At 43.7% G+C, this 13,928-nt stretch overlaps 1 protein-coding gene across 1 annotated transcript in view; it reads left to right on the plus strand.

Annotated features, from left to right (window-relative positions):
* The window catches only part of LOC116737828 (pappalysin-2-like), a 123,714-nt gene that overhangs the window by 106,983 nt on the left and 2,803 nt on the right, over positions 1–13,928 (plus strand). The gene's annotated exons all lie outside the window — the stretch shown is intronic.

Raw genomic sequence — 13,928 nt, forward strand, 5'->3', positions numbered from 1 at the left:
CCTCTCCCTCTCCCTCTCCCTCTCTTTCTCCCTCTCCCTCTCCGTCTCCCTCTCCCTCTCTCTCTCTCTCTCTCTCTCTCTCTCTCTCTCATAAAATAAATAAATAAACATAAAAAAAAAAAGAAAATGGGCAAAGACATGAACAGACATTTTACCAAAGAAAATAAGCAAATGGAAAGATGTTCAGAATTATTAGCCATTAGGGAAATGCAAATTAAAACCATAGTGAGGTATCATAACACACTTTTTAGAAGTGCTAAAATAAAGAACAGTGATAATACTAAATGTTGGTGGGGATGCAGAGAAACCAGACCTCTCATACATTGCTGGTGGGAAAGTAAAATGGCACGGCCACTCTGGAGAGTACTTTGGCAATTTCTTATAAAACTAAACCTATACTTACCCCATGATCCAGCAGATGGACTCTTGGACATTGATCCCTGATAAATCAAAACATACGTCCACTCAAAAACCTGTACATCAGTCTTCATGGCACCTTTATTTGTAAGAGCCTAAGAACTGGAGAAGACAAACATGTCCTTCCATGCTAACTGCCTGAGCGAAGTGTGGTACGTCCACACAATGGAATACTACCCAGCACTAAAAAGGAACAGAGTGGGGAGGCACCTGGGTGACTCAGTCGGTTAAGCGGCTGACTTTGGCTCAGGTCATGATCTCATGGTTCGTGGGTTCAAGCCCTGCGTTGGGCTCTGTGCTGGTAGCTTGGAGCCTGGAGTCTGCTTCGGATGCTGGGTCTCCCTCTCTCTCTGCCCCTCCCCCACTCATGCTCTGTCTCTCTCTCCCTCAAAAAATAAAAACGTTTAAAAAAGGAAAAAAGTGTGAATACATACAACAAATTAGATGCATCTCAAGGATATTATGCTGAATGAAAAAAAATCTCACAAGTTATATGCTGTATGATTTAGGTGGCATTCTCAAAATTCTATGTAGTAGCCTCAAAATGAGGAAATTATAGAAATAACAAGTTAGTGGTTGCCAGGGGCTGGGATCGGGGTGTGGGGAGAGGGACATAGGATGGGTGTGACATGAAGGATAGCAGGAGAGATTCTTAATGGTGATGGAGCGGTTCGGTGTCTTGAATGCGGTGGTAGTTCAAGGTACCGCAATTGTGATAAAATTGCAAAGAACCACAAGACACACACATACACACACAAGTGATCGTAACAACTGGTGAAATCTGAGTAAGTTCTATGACCTCTATGTGCTCTGCGAAGGCTCCCTGAATGAAGGGATGAATGAATAAGTGAGTGAAGGTATGAAATTGAAGTGGTTTCAAGAAGAGTTGAAATTGTCTCATGAGTCACTGGCTCGTAAAGAATTGCAAAAGAAGCTAGACATATTTATATTTTATTCTTAAACCCCTGAGGAATAACTGTTCTCCTATAACATGTTCCTGACTGTGCTTTTCAAAAGTAGAACACTAGACTGAACAGCTGAAAGGTCTGGCTCAATATGAAGTTGCTCGCGTTCTTATTTTTTCTGGTTCGGTCATAACTGTGACTGAACAAAGGAACCATATTGACATGACTCAGGGGTAGAGCAGGTGTAGCATAACGTGATAGAGGAAGACATTAGGATTTTCTAAATAGGGTCTTTCCAAGCCTCAAGATTAAGATTGTCTGTTTGTGTCAACATTCAAGAACCCTGCATTTTGAGGGTCGGCAGATAAGTACACTAGCCTGAGAGTTTTGAAGACTGAATCTAGTTTCTGACTACCAACGCCTTAAGTCGGTATGCACAAAGACCGATGTACTGCATGCTTGTGGTTTCCATCCACAGCCTTTCTGACTTCTAGCAAAATTTTGTGCTTTTAAGACTGTGGTAACGCAGGGTAGAATTCTTTAATAAATAAATAAATGAATGAGATCCCCTTGAGCTCTAACGTTCGGTAGTTTGGACATCTTTAGCCTTAGTACACAGCACTTGAACCGAAAGTGTATCTTCAAAGGCAGGAGACTTAAATTTACGGCAAACCAGCCTTTTTGTAAGCTGGCCATACCGTTCTCGTAATCATTTATTCAAAGAAAAGCTGTCGAATCGGTCTGTGGCAATACTTAGAGTTACAACAATAAAATGAGTTCACCCTAAAGGTTTGCGCTGCGTAACTGTGAGGCAGACATACATATAACACACTTCTGCTACGGTGGGATGGCACCTAATGTGAGGTCAGGTAGGAACAGGGAGAGAAAGTGCCTAACTGTGCTCAGAGCATCAGGGAAGAACTCCCGGAGGGGTGGAGGCTTGAGAGGACAGTTGAAAGAGGAGCCATAGTTGGCTTGGCAGACCATGAGACCGAATTCCGGGCTAAAGGAGCTGAGGGATACCAAGGTTCAGGCCGTTCAAAACCTGGGCGTGCTGAGGAGTGGAATGTACTTGGGATGGCTAGAGCAGTGCCTTCCAAACTTACTTGTGCTCTCTAAAAGCAACATCTAAAAATATAATTAGAAGCTTAAATAGCGGCAAAGAAAATAATTCCTGCCATATCATTTTAAATTATTGACGTTTTAAAATAAAATTTAAATGTACTCTCCTAAATGAATCTTTGGTCACATAATGATTTGATAATCACCATCATTCACAAATTCATGGCCATGCACTTTTTTTTTTAACACTGGCAAGTTATTCATTGTACTTTTTTTCTCTTTGAATTTGTGTTTCCGTTCCATTTCTCCTGTAGAACTTCACACTAACGTAGCATACACATGTTTTTAAAAGTTTTTAGTGAGTCATCTGTTTCTCTGCCAAAAACATCTTTTATTTTATTTATTTTTATTATGTTTATTTTTAACAGTGAGAGAGACAGTGCAAGGATGGGGGGGGTGGGACAGAGAAAGAGAGGGAGACACAGAATCTGAGCAGGCTCGAAGCTCTGAGCTGTCAGCACAGAGCTCGACACGGGGCTTGAACTCACGGAATGTGAGATCATGACCTGAGCTGAAGTCAGATGCTTAACCGACGGAGCCACCCAGGAGCCCCCAAAAACATATTTTAAATAAATAAAACAACTCTTTTGTGATAATGTTTCAATTAAACTTTTTATTTTGATATAATTGCATGTCCACATATGTTCTAAAATACGGTACCAAAAGATTCTATGTACCCTTTACCCATTGTCCTCCAGCAGTAACATCAGCAAAACTGTAGTGCAGTAACACAAACAGGATATTAACGTTGATACTGATCATAAGTTATAAAGTGTCAAAAGATTTCTTCTCAGTGAGTCATCTTTTGAAATGATTACTTGTCCAAAATTGATCAAAACACTGTTTTAAAATGTTGATTAATAACTAGCAAACAAAAAGAGAAATGCCTATTTTAATGAGGAAAATGTGGCTTTTCTTCCTCAAATTAGTTCTTGTCTCTGTGGATGAATAGTAGTTATTGCTACAGGGCAACAAGATTCAGCACCAGTTATACATTGCCTTTTGTTTTCTTTGATAGCTCTGAGTGCTGAGAAACTTGTTATCATAAATAGATGGGAAAAAAAGGAACTCTGTTTGATTGACTGAGTGCATAGTGGTGCCAAGGTAGAAAATACAGGAAGAGAAGGAGCACATGGGGAGCTGGTTTGGTTTGGATATGTTGAGTTTGGGGTCTCTGCAATCTGACTATGAAGGGACTTTCACAGAAGCAAGAGGAGGAGCTGGATTCAGGGGTATACCAGCTACCTAAAGACAGAGCGTTGAGAAAGTCCCGTGTGGGCCACAGATGCAGCTGCTGCAGAGAAATGAAGTCAGTACAAGTCATTTTGGCCAGGTTAGAGAGGAGAATCTGTCGTTCTCTGGCACAGAAGTTAGACACTTCAGAGTTTTCTGGGCCAGTCATCTTTCTAATTGTTCTAGGTGGTGCCTGTACGGCCAAAGAACACTCTGAAATCCTGTTCAGATCACTAGCAACATGCCCCAGTGTCCAGGGGACCCCAGAACTGAGTGGGAGGGAACTTGAACCTGGCTCCTGATGAGGGTTTAAACCTATCGGGTCTTCAGGTCATGTAGAAAAAAGTCTTTGAATAATAGAGTGGGCTATGGCCTCCCTTCGATAAGAACAAATGGAATCTTGAGCAAGTCACTTCTCTGAGCCTTCCTTTCCTAAGTATAAAATGGGGATGATAAGCACATGGAAGAGAACCTGGCACATAGTAGGGCCTCAATAACTGTTAGCTCCATTAGTAGCAGCAGCAAGAGTAGTAGATGCTCCAAATACCACGTGTCTGTGATTACCCTTTCTAGTTGTGGCCTCAGTCTACCACCTCACCTTCAACCTGGAGATTTTTGGTGCCCGGGAAAGGTATTGGCTCCTCTGGGGCCCGGTGGACTGGAGGAGAGAGCCAGAGCTGGCACAAGGTGATGCAGGGGCGCCTGGGTGGCTCAGTCTGTTAAGCATCTGACTTCGGCTCAGGTCATGATCTCACGGTTTGTGAGTTTGAGCCCCGCATTCGGCTCTGTGCTGACAGCTCAGAGCCTGGAGCCTGCTTCAGATTCTGTGTCCCCCTTCTCTTTCTCTGTCCCATCCCCCTCTTGCACTCTCTCTCTCTCTCTCTTTCTCTTAAAAATAAATTACCATTAAAAAAATGTGACAAAACTAAACAACAGCAAAAACCAAGGTCATGCAAATGTGGCAGCTATCTGGGGAAAGGCAAAGTAACAGCACCATGGGGGGCAGGGGAAGGTGAAAGCAGCAGAAACTTGCTCAGAGGTACGATATCTCTCCCCCAACCAGAACTTAGGAGTCCCCAGGGCAAACCTCAGCACGCTCCCAACCAAACTGTTGGACCCTGAGATTAGCGTGTTACATCAGTTGTGACACATTCATGCACCGTGTGGGTGAGGTGGCAGGTGCTGAGAAATAGCCATGGATTTGACACGTGGCAGTCTGGAAATCTCGGCCAGACTGCTTCTGTGGAGTGCAGGGGCCGACAGCAGAGTGGGATGGGCCGAAGAGTCTACAGGAGGTAACGAGGAGCACGCTGGTGCAAGTAGTCGTTACGTGGCCAGGCCAGAGTGGAACAGATCTTGTCCCCAGTCCACTGCTCCTCTCTTTACGGTGCCAAAGCGGGATGATTTTCCCTGGAGACAGAATAAACGAGAGACCTAAACTGGAGAGCTCATGTAAATATGAGGGATTCTAGAATCATTCACGAGACGGGGCTACATGACGGGAACAAGATGAGGACCGTCCCTAGGAATTACCCACTGGCTGCTATTATAGATAATTTAATTGTCAGAAGATGATATTCAGCAAATGGGATTATTCTGGGTGCCTTGGGGTTTTGAACATTGGGAGCATTCTTGGATGTTGAAGGCTTTAGATAAAATTGACCTAGGATATGAATTTCATGCCCTGAAATTGAGGCGCTCCAAAGGTAGGTTCATGCATTTATAAGTAGGTGGAGTAAACAATCACCTTTTTTGTGACTACTTGAAAGGTCTCCTCTTTTTAAAACATGTCCTAGTCATTATTGGACCCTTCGTGTCCAGAACAGTGCCTGACATAGAACAGATACTCAATAAATGCTAAATTAATAAATGAATTTTAAAAATATCTTCCCCATTCATACTTTGTGGTGCCTAAAATTCTGGTATGAGTGTGTGTGTGTGTGTGTGTGTGTGTGTATGTGTGTGTGTGTAACACTACCATATCCATACGCAAGGAAAGGATTAACAGACTGTCTCCAGTGCCTGGGTATGACCTCTTCCAGCTATTATGAATCAGATTACTTTTCTCCCATGGTGTGGGGGTGGCTAAAGACCCCTGAGTGCTCGACACTTGAAAATAGGAGTGGGCTGAGAGACTATAAAAGAGGACAGAAAGTGAAATCAGACTGCACAATCTTCACCCTCTGCACATTCTTGTCTTGGTTCAGTCTTTTTTTTAAGTTTATTTTTATTTATTTTGAGAGAGATAGAGAGCAAGAGGGGGAGGAGCAGAGAGAGAGAGACAATCCCAATCTGTGCTGATGAGCACAGAGCCTGATGTGGGGCTCAGACTCACAAACTGTGAGATCACGACCGGAGCCAGAATCAAGAGTTGGACGCTTAACTGACTGTGCCACCCAGGTGCCCCTGTCTTGGTTCAGTCTTGCCCAGAACAAGGACTTCCTTCTAAGGAGACCACAGGCTGTAAAACTAAGAAGCCAATACAAGATTTGGAGATGGATGGATTCTGGGCTGGTTTTGTTAAAAGCTTGCTTCTTTTTCTAGCTTCCATGACCTCTTTTTTTTTTTTAACCTCCCTTTCTTTCTCTCCCTTTGTCTGTCCATCTGCCTCCGCGACTTCTTCCCTTGCCCTGCCCTGAAGTGCTTTTTCCTCCACCCTGAGGCATACTTTGGTAACTTTGTCCCTTGTTGTGGAGAGTGTGTTTGGAGGACTGTGGTTCAGCCAGTAACTGGAAGTAATTATGGAAGCACCTGCAGACTAGCCCTCAACCTCCTTGCTTTATGGCCATATAACATTCAGCCCTAAAAATTTTACAGAACTGTTTTCAAGTCATTTCAACTCATGTCCTTTACTCAAACTGCCTGAGTTTTCTCCTTCTCCTCCTCCTCCTCCTCCTCCTCCTCCTCCTCCTCCTCCTCCTCCTTCTCCTTCTCCTTCTCCTTCTCCTTCTCCTTCTTCTTCTTTAATAGAAGTAGCTTTGGGAATCCTTCTCTTTACCATGTGCCACTCTGGCGGTCTTGTGCCAAAGCCGAGAAAAGCCAGTTGGAACTTGGAAATGCAGCATCACCTTGGGACTTGGGCTCTCTACTGCTGAGATTTCATCTTTTAGTCAACAACTGCTCTTTTTTTCTTCCCCTGCACCATCCCCTGGACCACACAACAGCCCTGTCTTATTGTTTTAGCTTGTCCCTAATAATCAAGGCTGAAAGGTCTTCTAAGAATGTATTTGTGCTTCCCTGTCAGTCCATTAAGCAACAGCTGTGCCACATATGGCCACCAGTTGCTACATCCAGGGAGCCCCTTTCATGTTATGTTCTATGCACAAGTTAGTGGTGCTGGCATGGATTGACTTCAAGTCTCGATATATACATTCATGTATGCAAGAAATGTAACTTTTATTTATTCTTCTATAGTTGAACTTAATTTCTATTTTCAGCCCCCACTTAGCTGGGTAGTAGACATTTAGTCTTAGTCAATTGAACTTTTTTTTTTTTTTTTGTGCCTGAGGCTGTGTCTGTCTTTAGAGATGGCTTACAAATGCCAAGGTCATAGGGGAAAGAATGCATTTTGTCCTTAATAATTATCAGGTGATGCTGGTCACATGAGATGACTGTTGTTTCCATCACAAGGCCCTACCTTCAGGGGGTCTCTGCGGAGGTTCTCTGTCCCTCTTCCCTCTTAGCCAGTTTTCTCTAGAACTAGGGCACTTGCTCAGGAATCCGTTACTGGAATAAGGCAAGATCCCCCTGCTGTCAGATCCATGCACCTATTTTGAATCCTTTTACTGGGGTCTTGAAATATAGAATACAGTCCACTTTATCTGGACCCACCACCATCTGTACAGTCCCATTATTTCCCTTTTATCTCTTTTCTCCTCCGCTAGTTAAAAAAAAAAATTGTTCCGGGCTAAGATGGTGGTGATGGCATTGGTAATGTGAGGCAAGGATCACTACCCTCGTTCACTTACCATGTTGGCTAAACCCTGAATCTCCTCAGTGCCCAAATAAATGGCATACACTTTGAAAATCTCACAGACAGAAAAGGGCTTCCTTTTTTTTTTTTTTTTTTTTTTTTTTTTTTTTGCTTTTCACTCCATATTCTACCTCCTAGGGAGGTAATGGCTGAATGTAGAAGAGCCTGACCTCTTGAATTGGCTGTGGACTAAGGGACCAGGAGCCACTGGGGTAAAATGTGAGTACTTCCAAATTGTTGCCCTCCATTCACACTGTCGCTTCAAAGTTTCCCTTGAGTGGGCACTCCTGGGTTTTGTCGTCATCTCCTAAGCAGCCTTTCAAAACAAGTGTTGGGGAGGTGAATGAAGTTAGAGTCTGATAGTGTCTTAGAGTAAAGTTTGAAGAACCAAGATATTGTTGAAAGTATATATTGTCATGTCTTTCTTCTACTTCCTGTTTCCATGTAGCAAATAAAAGCTGAGAACACAGGGATGCCTGGGTGGCTCAGTCAGTTAAACGTTGGACTTTGACTCAGGTCATGATCTCACAGTTCGTGAGTTCGAGCCCCGCGTGAGGCTCTGTGCTGACAGCTCAGAGCCTGGAGCCTGCTTCGGATTCTGTGTCTCCCTCTGTCTCTGCCCCCCGCTGCCCCCCCCCATTTGCATGTGCACACTCTCTTTCTCTCTTTCTGTCTCAAAAATAAATAAACATTAAAAACAATTTAAAAAAAATTTTTTTTTTCAACGTTTATTTATTTTTGGGACAGAGAGAGACAGAGCATGAACGGGGGAGGGGCAGAGAGAGAGGGAGACACAGAATCGGAAACAGGCTCCAGGCTCTGAGCCATCAGCCCAGAGCCTGACGCGGGGCTCGAACTCACGGACCGCGAGATCGTGACCTGGCTGAAGTCGGACGCTTAACCGACTGAGCCACCCAGGCGCCCCCAGGTCTCATTCCTTCTTAATGAAAAGAAGTTCTCCCATTCTTCTTTTTAGATTTTGGGCAGCCAGTATTTATGTCTCACTCAGGCTTTGGTATGAGTGTGTGTGTGTGTGTGTGTGTGTGTGTGTGTGTGTGTGTGTGTGATTTTTATCAACACATGAAAGAACTTTTATAAACTAAACCATGAAATAAAGTCTCTCCCTTCATGATGGGTGTGTGATTGTATGATTAAAACCTACTCCCTTAATAATTTCACAAGTGTGTTTTAGTTGGAATAAAGGTTGACTAGAAGAAGCATGTGGGACCCCCTGCACATGGGACGGGAAGGAGAGGGCGTGAGGATGAGCAGGTGGTGAGCCTGGATCCCTTGAAGGTCTAGCAGATCTGAATAGAATGTGGTTGCTCATGCCCAGCTTTCTCCTGCCCCTCAGGCTCCCGAGAGGCGGGGAGTCTTGGAACACAGGTTACGAGGCCAAGGGGGTGACAGTCGTGATAACCCAAGTTTTTCTTCACGTGGTATTTATGATTGCCGACACAGTCCCGAATGTTAGCTCTTAGAGGCACGAGATGAGAGGGACTCTAGGTGAGAAACATGGCTAGCCCCCTCATTTTGCAGCTAACCTTGGGAAAGATGAAGGAGCAGAGCCAAGGTCATACACTACTCAGGGTCAGGGCCACCTTCCAAATTTCTTAAGTTCTGGTCCAGCGTGATTTCCTAACCTCAGGCTCTAGCGAGCAGAATTACTGTAAGAGGATCCCGGGCTTTTCCCTCAACATGTATTGGTGCACACAGCACTTACTTCTAAATTAGAATATATAACATTCTACCTGACACACACATAGCAACTGAACTTATTACTGTGCGTTCCATACAATGATTTGGGGGCGAAAGTCTCATCTTTCTGGAGTAAAAAAATAGAACAGTAAAAAAAAATAGAACATAAAAGATTTATGTTTTTAATTAAAATTTAAGTGTTGCCTGGTTAAGTCTACACTGTCCTTAATGTGCATTAAGAGTGCTATGGCAGAAAACTCTCACCACTATCGTTGGTGTGGAGGAGATTTGCTGAGCGTGGTAAGAACTTGCATTTTTATGCGTCTTCCTCGTCTTACAAATAAGCTGGTTTATTGAAAGGAGAATATTCCTATATTGGGAAATATCTCATTTGGGGTTGAGGCAGAAACTTCTGGAGGATGATGAGACACCCACTAGTATAATGACCACTCTCATCCTCATCCAGTGCTCCCAGAAGCACACTCCCAGCCACCCCTCCTTCCTATTTTTGCCAGCCCTTCTTCCTGTAATCTTATTTCTATTCAGTTATAACCCCTTTCTTCTACCATTGGAGGAGATCCCAAGAGGACTTGAGATGGACTGACCATATGTATGGGTAGAAAGTAACTGTTACTTGAGAGTTTTCTTTGTCTTTGGTACTTTGTATGAATTGTACTCTAAGGAATCCAGTATTCCTTACGTCAAAAGGTATTCTACCCCAAACAGGTTCTGCGTTCAAACAAGTTTGGGAAGCAAAGGGTTCAACAAAATTGCTGCAAGGCTTTTCAGAAGCTATAGTTCTTAGGCCAGTCAATCTGCAGGAGGTGGGTGTGGCATGCTTCATTTTTCTCAAGCACACCTAACCATCAGATATGACAGAGGGGCAGAGAGAGGAGACACAGAATCCGAAGCAGGCTCCAGGCTCTGAACTGTCAGCACAGAGCCCAACGTGGGGCTCAAACTCATGGACCATGAGATCATGACCTGAGTGAAGTTGGACACTCAACTGACTGGGCCACCCAGGCGCCCCCTGAGATTGGTTTTTTCTTTATGTTTATTTATTTTTGAGAGAGAGAAAGACAGAGCGTGAGCAGGGGAGGGGCAGAGAAAGAGGGAGACACAGATTCTGAAGCAGGCTCCAGGCTCTGAGCTGTCTGCACAGAGCCCGACCTGGGGCTCGAACCCATGAACCGTGAGATCATGACCTGAGCGGAAGTCAGACCCTTAACCAACTGAGCCACCCAGGCACTCCCAGATTGGTTTTTTGAATCCAAATCTTGCTTAGAGGTGGGGGAAGGGAAAGGAGGAGGAGGGAAACAGGTTAAGTGTGTGTGGGGGGGGGAAGGGTTGGGGTGGAGGAAGGCAGAATAGAGTGATGACACAAACAGCACGGTGCTCTTAGAGCACCTTTACTCATGTGGATGAAAAAGAGCTGAGAGGGCCCCCCCCCCGGGTGGCTCAGTCGGTTAAATGTCTGACTCCTGATCTCGGCTCAGGTCATGATTTCACAGTTCGTGGAATTGAGCCCTGCATGAGTCTCTGTGCTGACAGCATGGAGCCTGCTTGGGATTCTCTCTCTCTGCCCCTACCCCACTCATGCCCTCTCTCTCTCCCAAAATAAATAAATAACCTTAAAAAAAACAAAGAAGAGTTGAGAGCCAAAGTATGAACTTTGATGATGATTACTAGTGCCATTGCTGTAAACATGAAGGGGTCAGCATCTTGAAACGTGGAAATGCTGCATTTTGCTGGCTTTATGCAAATACTGAGCACCCAGGATGTTACTGGAATAGATCTGTTTTCAAATAACTTTGTGTTGACATAATGATGCACAAATGAAAGAAATATACAGAAAATAATTTTATAAAAGGAAAAAAGGTTAATATGAGAGAATAAAAACTTCTACTGGAAGTGATAGAAATGATGAACAAGGGAGGTGATGTCTGGCTTTGATGTAGATGTGAGAGCAGAGTGTGTATTTCAGGACGTGTCTGGGCATGCCTTGGTTAATGTCAGCATGTCTGAGTAGACTGGGAGAAGCTAGAACTTGGACCTAGAAACTGTCATTTGCTGGAAGGTAGTCACTAAAAGGGCAGGTTGAGCCACCGGGTGTGGCACCAGATACCAGATGATTCTGTTCTGCCCATGAAACCATTTATGTAGTTGTCTTTAGGGCACCACATAGAATTCAGGAATGAGACAGTCCCTGGAAAGGATCTTACAGAAGAAAAGCAGAGCCGTTCTTTTGAAGGGACTGCCGTACTCAGTGGACTGTTGATACAGGGAGGGCTCAGGTAGGAGGGATGATGCACGGCTTGGCAGTTGGGGTCAGATCTGAATCAGAGGGTCAGGGGCAGCCTGGAAGCAACCAGAGGGTTGGTCCAGAGCCGTTGACATGGCCCTGTTTCAGGTCCTAGAGATGAGGATGAGGCCCGATCCCGACAATGTTTGAAGGTCAAGTGGCTCCAACCGTGGGGAGAGGAGGAAAGCAGGGATTGGGAATCTGAGATTGGAAAGCTGGGATCGGGAAGCTAGACACATAGAAGCTGGGACACTGAGAGGTCTTTAGCCTTTACTTTTGGAAGGTTACAGCGAGCCCACTACTTTCATCCAAGCCCGGATGAATGCAGTCAACTGTTCTTTGAAACACCTCCCTGGTGTTCTCAGGGAGATTTGGGGGAGGTGAGGGTGGGACATATTCCCGTAGTGCCTCTGACATTCTGAAGTGAATGGTAGCTTGGTTGGACTTGTCTTTCGTCTCAGTGGTCGTTGGCTCCTTGTGAGTATGGGTCATGAATTCAGAAGCAGCACACATAACTGTCATTTACTAAACTCCTCCAGCGTGCCAAATGCTTTAGAAGACCCAAACCTACAAAAAGCAGGAAGTAGGTGTCATCATCTCCACTTTACAGACGGCACAGCTGAGGTCCTAGAAGCTCAGATAGCTGTTCAAGTCCTCAGAGCTAGTATGTGGAGGGCCAGGATTCAGACCCAGAATTCCCTGACTCTAAACCCCATGTGCTTTCATCCATACCAATGGCTCTCAATCTGGGAAGTCTCAAACAATACTAAGGCATAGATCCCCATCCTCGAATATTTGGATTCATTTCATCGGGGCTAGCATTTGGACATCTGTGTTTTTGTTTGTTTGTTTGTTGTTTTGCTGCCACATATACATTGATTTTTTTTGAAATGAATTAACAATGTAATTAAAAAGTATACATTGGGGAACCTCCATTCTCTTTACCATAAAAATTGTTGTATCAATTTACATTTCTACCAAGAGTGTAATGGATCTTTTTTTTATGAAATTTATTGTCAAATTGGTTTCCATACAACACCCCGTGCTCATCCCAACAGGTGCCCTCCTCAAGAGTGTAATGGATTTGACAGTTTTGTTTCACTTTCTTTTAATTCCAGTGGAGTTATCATGCACTGTTATGTTAGTTTCAGGTGTCCAATGTAGGGATTCAATGCTTCCATACATCACCTGGTGTTCATCAGTACCACCAGTATGCTTAATTCCTGTCATTTATTTCACCCATCCTCCCCCCCCCCCCCCCCGGTCTGGTAACCATCAGTTTGTTCTCTATAGTTAATAATCCGTTTCTTGGTTTCTCTCTCTCTTTTCTCCTTTGCTCATTTGTTTTGTGTCTTCAGTTCCACCTATGAGTGCAATCATATGGTATTTATCCTCTCTGAGTTAGTTTACTTAGGATTATACTCTCTAGCTCCATTCACATCCTTGCAAATGGCAAGATGTTTATGGCTGAATAGTGTTGTATATCACGTACCCTCTCTTCTTTACCCATTCATCAGTCAACGAATATTTGGGCTGCTTCCATAATTTGTCTGTGGTAAATAATGCCGCAATAAGCATAAGGGTACATGTATCCCTTTGAATTAATATTTTTGTATTTTGGGGATAAATTCCCAGGAGTGCAATTCCTGGATCATAGGGTGGTTCTGTTTTTAACTTTTGGAGGAAACTTCATACTGTTTTCCAAAGTGACTGCACCAGTTTGGATTCCCATCGGTGGTGTGAAAGGGTTTCTTTTTCTCTACATTCTCACCAACACTTACTGTTTCTTGTGTTTTTTATTTTAGCCATTCTGACAAGTGTGAGGTGAAATCTCATTGTAGTTTTGATTTGCATTTCCCTGATAATGAATGATGTTGAACATCTTTTCATGTGTCTGTTGATCATCTGTATGTCTTCTTTGGAGAGATGTCTGTACATTTCTTTTGCCCATTTTTAAATTGGATTCTTTGTTTTTTGGGTATAGAATTGTGTAAGTTCTTTATATAATTTATATACTAACCCTTTATCAGATATGTCATTTGCGAATGTCTTCTTCCATTCAGTAGGTTGCCATTTCGTTTTGTTGATTGTTTCCTTTGCTGTGCAGAGGCTTTTTATTTTGATGAGGTCCCAATAGTTTATTTTTGCTTTTATTTCCCCTTGCCTCAGGACACATACCTAGAAAAATGTTGCGATGGCCAATATCAGAGATATTACTGTCTGTGCTATCTTCTAGGATTTTTATAATTTCAGGTCTGACATTCAGGTCTCTAGGACA

The sequence above is a fragment of the Lynx canadensis genome, chromosome F1 (genome assembly GCF_007474595.2).
Source record: "Lynx canadensis isolate LIC74 chromosome F1, mLynCan4.pri.v2, whole genome shotgun sequence".
Lineage (NCBI taxonomy): Eukaryota > Metazoa > Chordata > Mammalia > Carnivora > Felidae > Lynx > Lynx canadensis.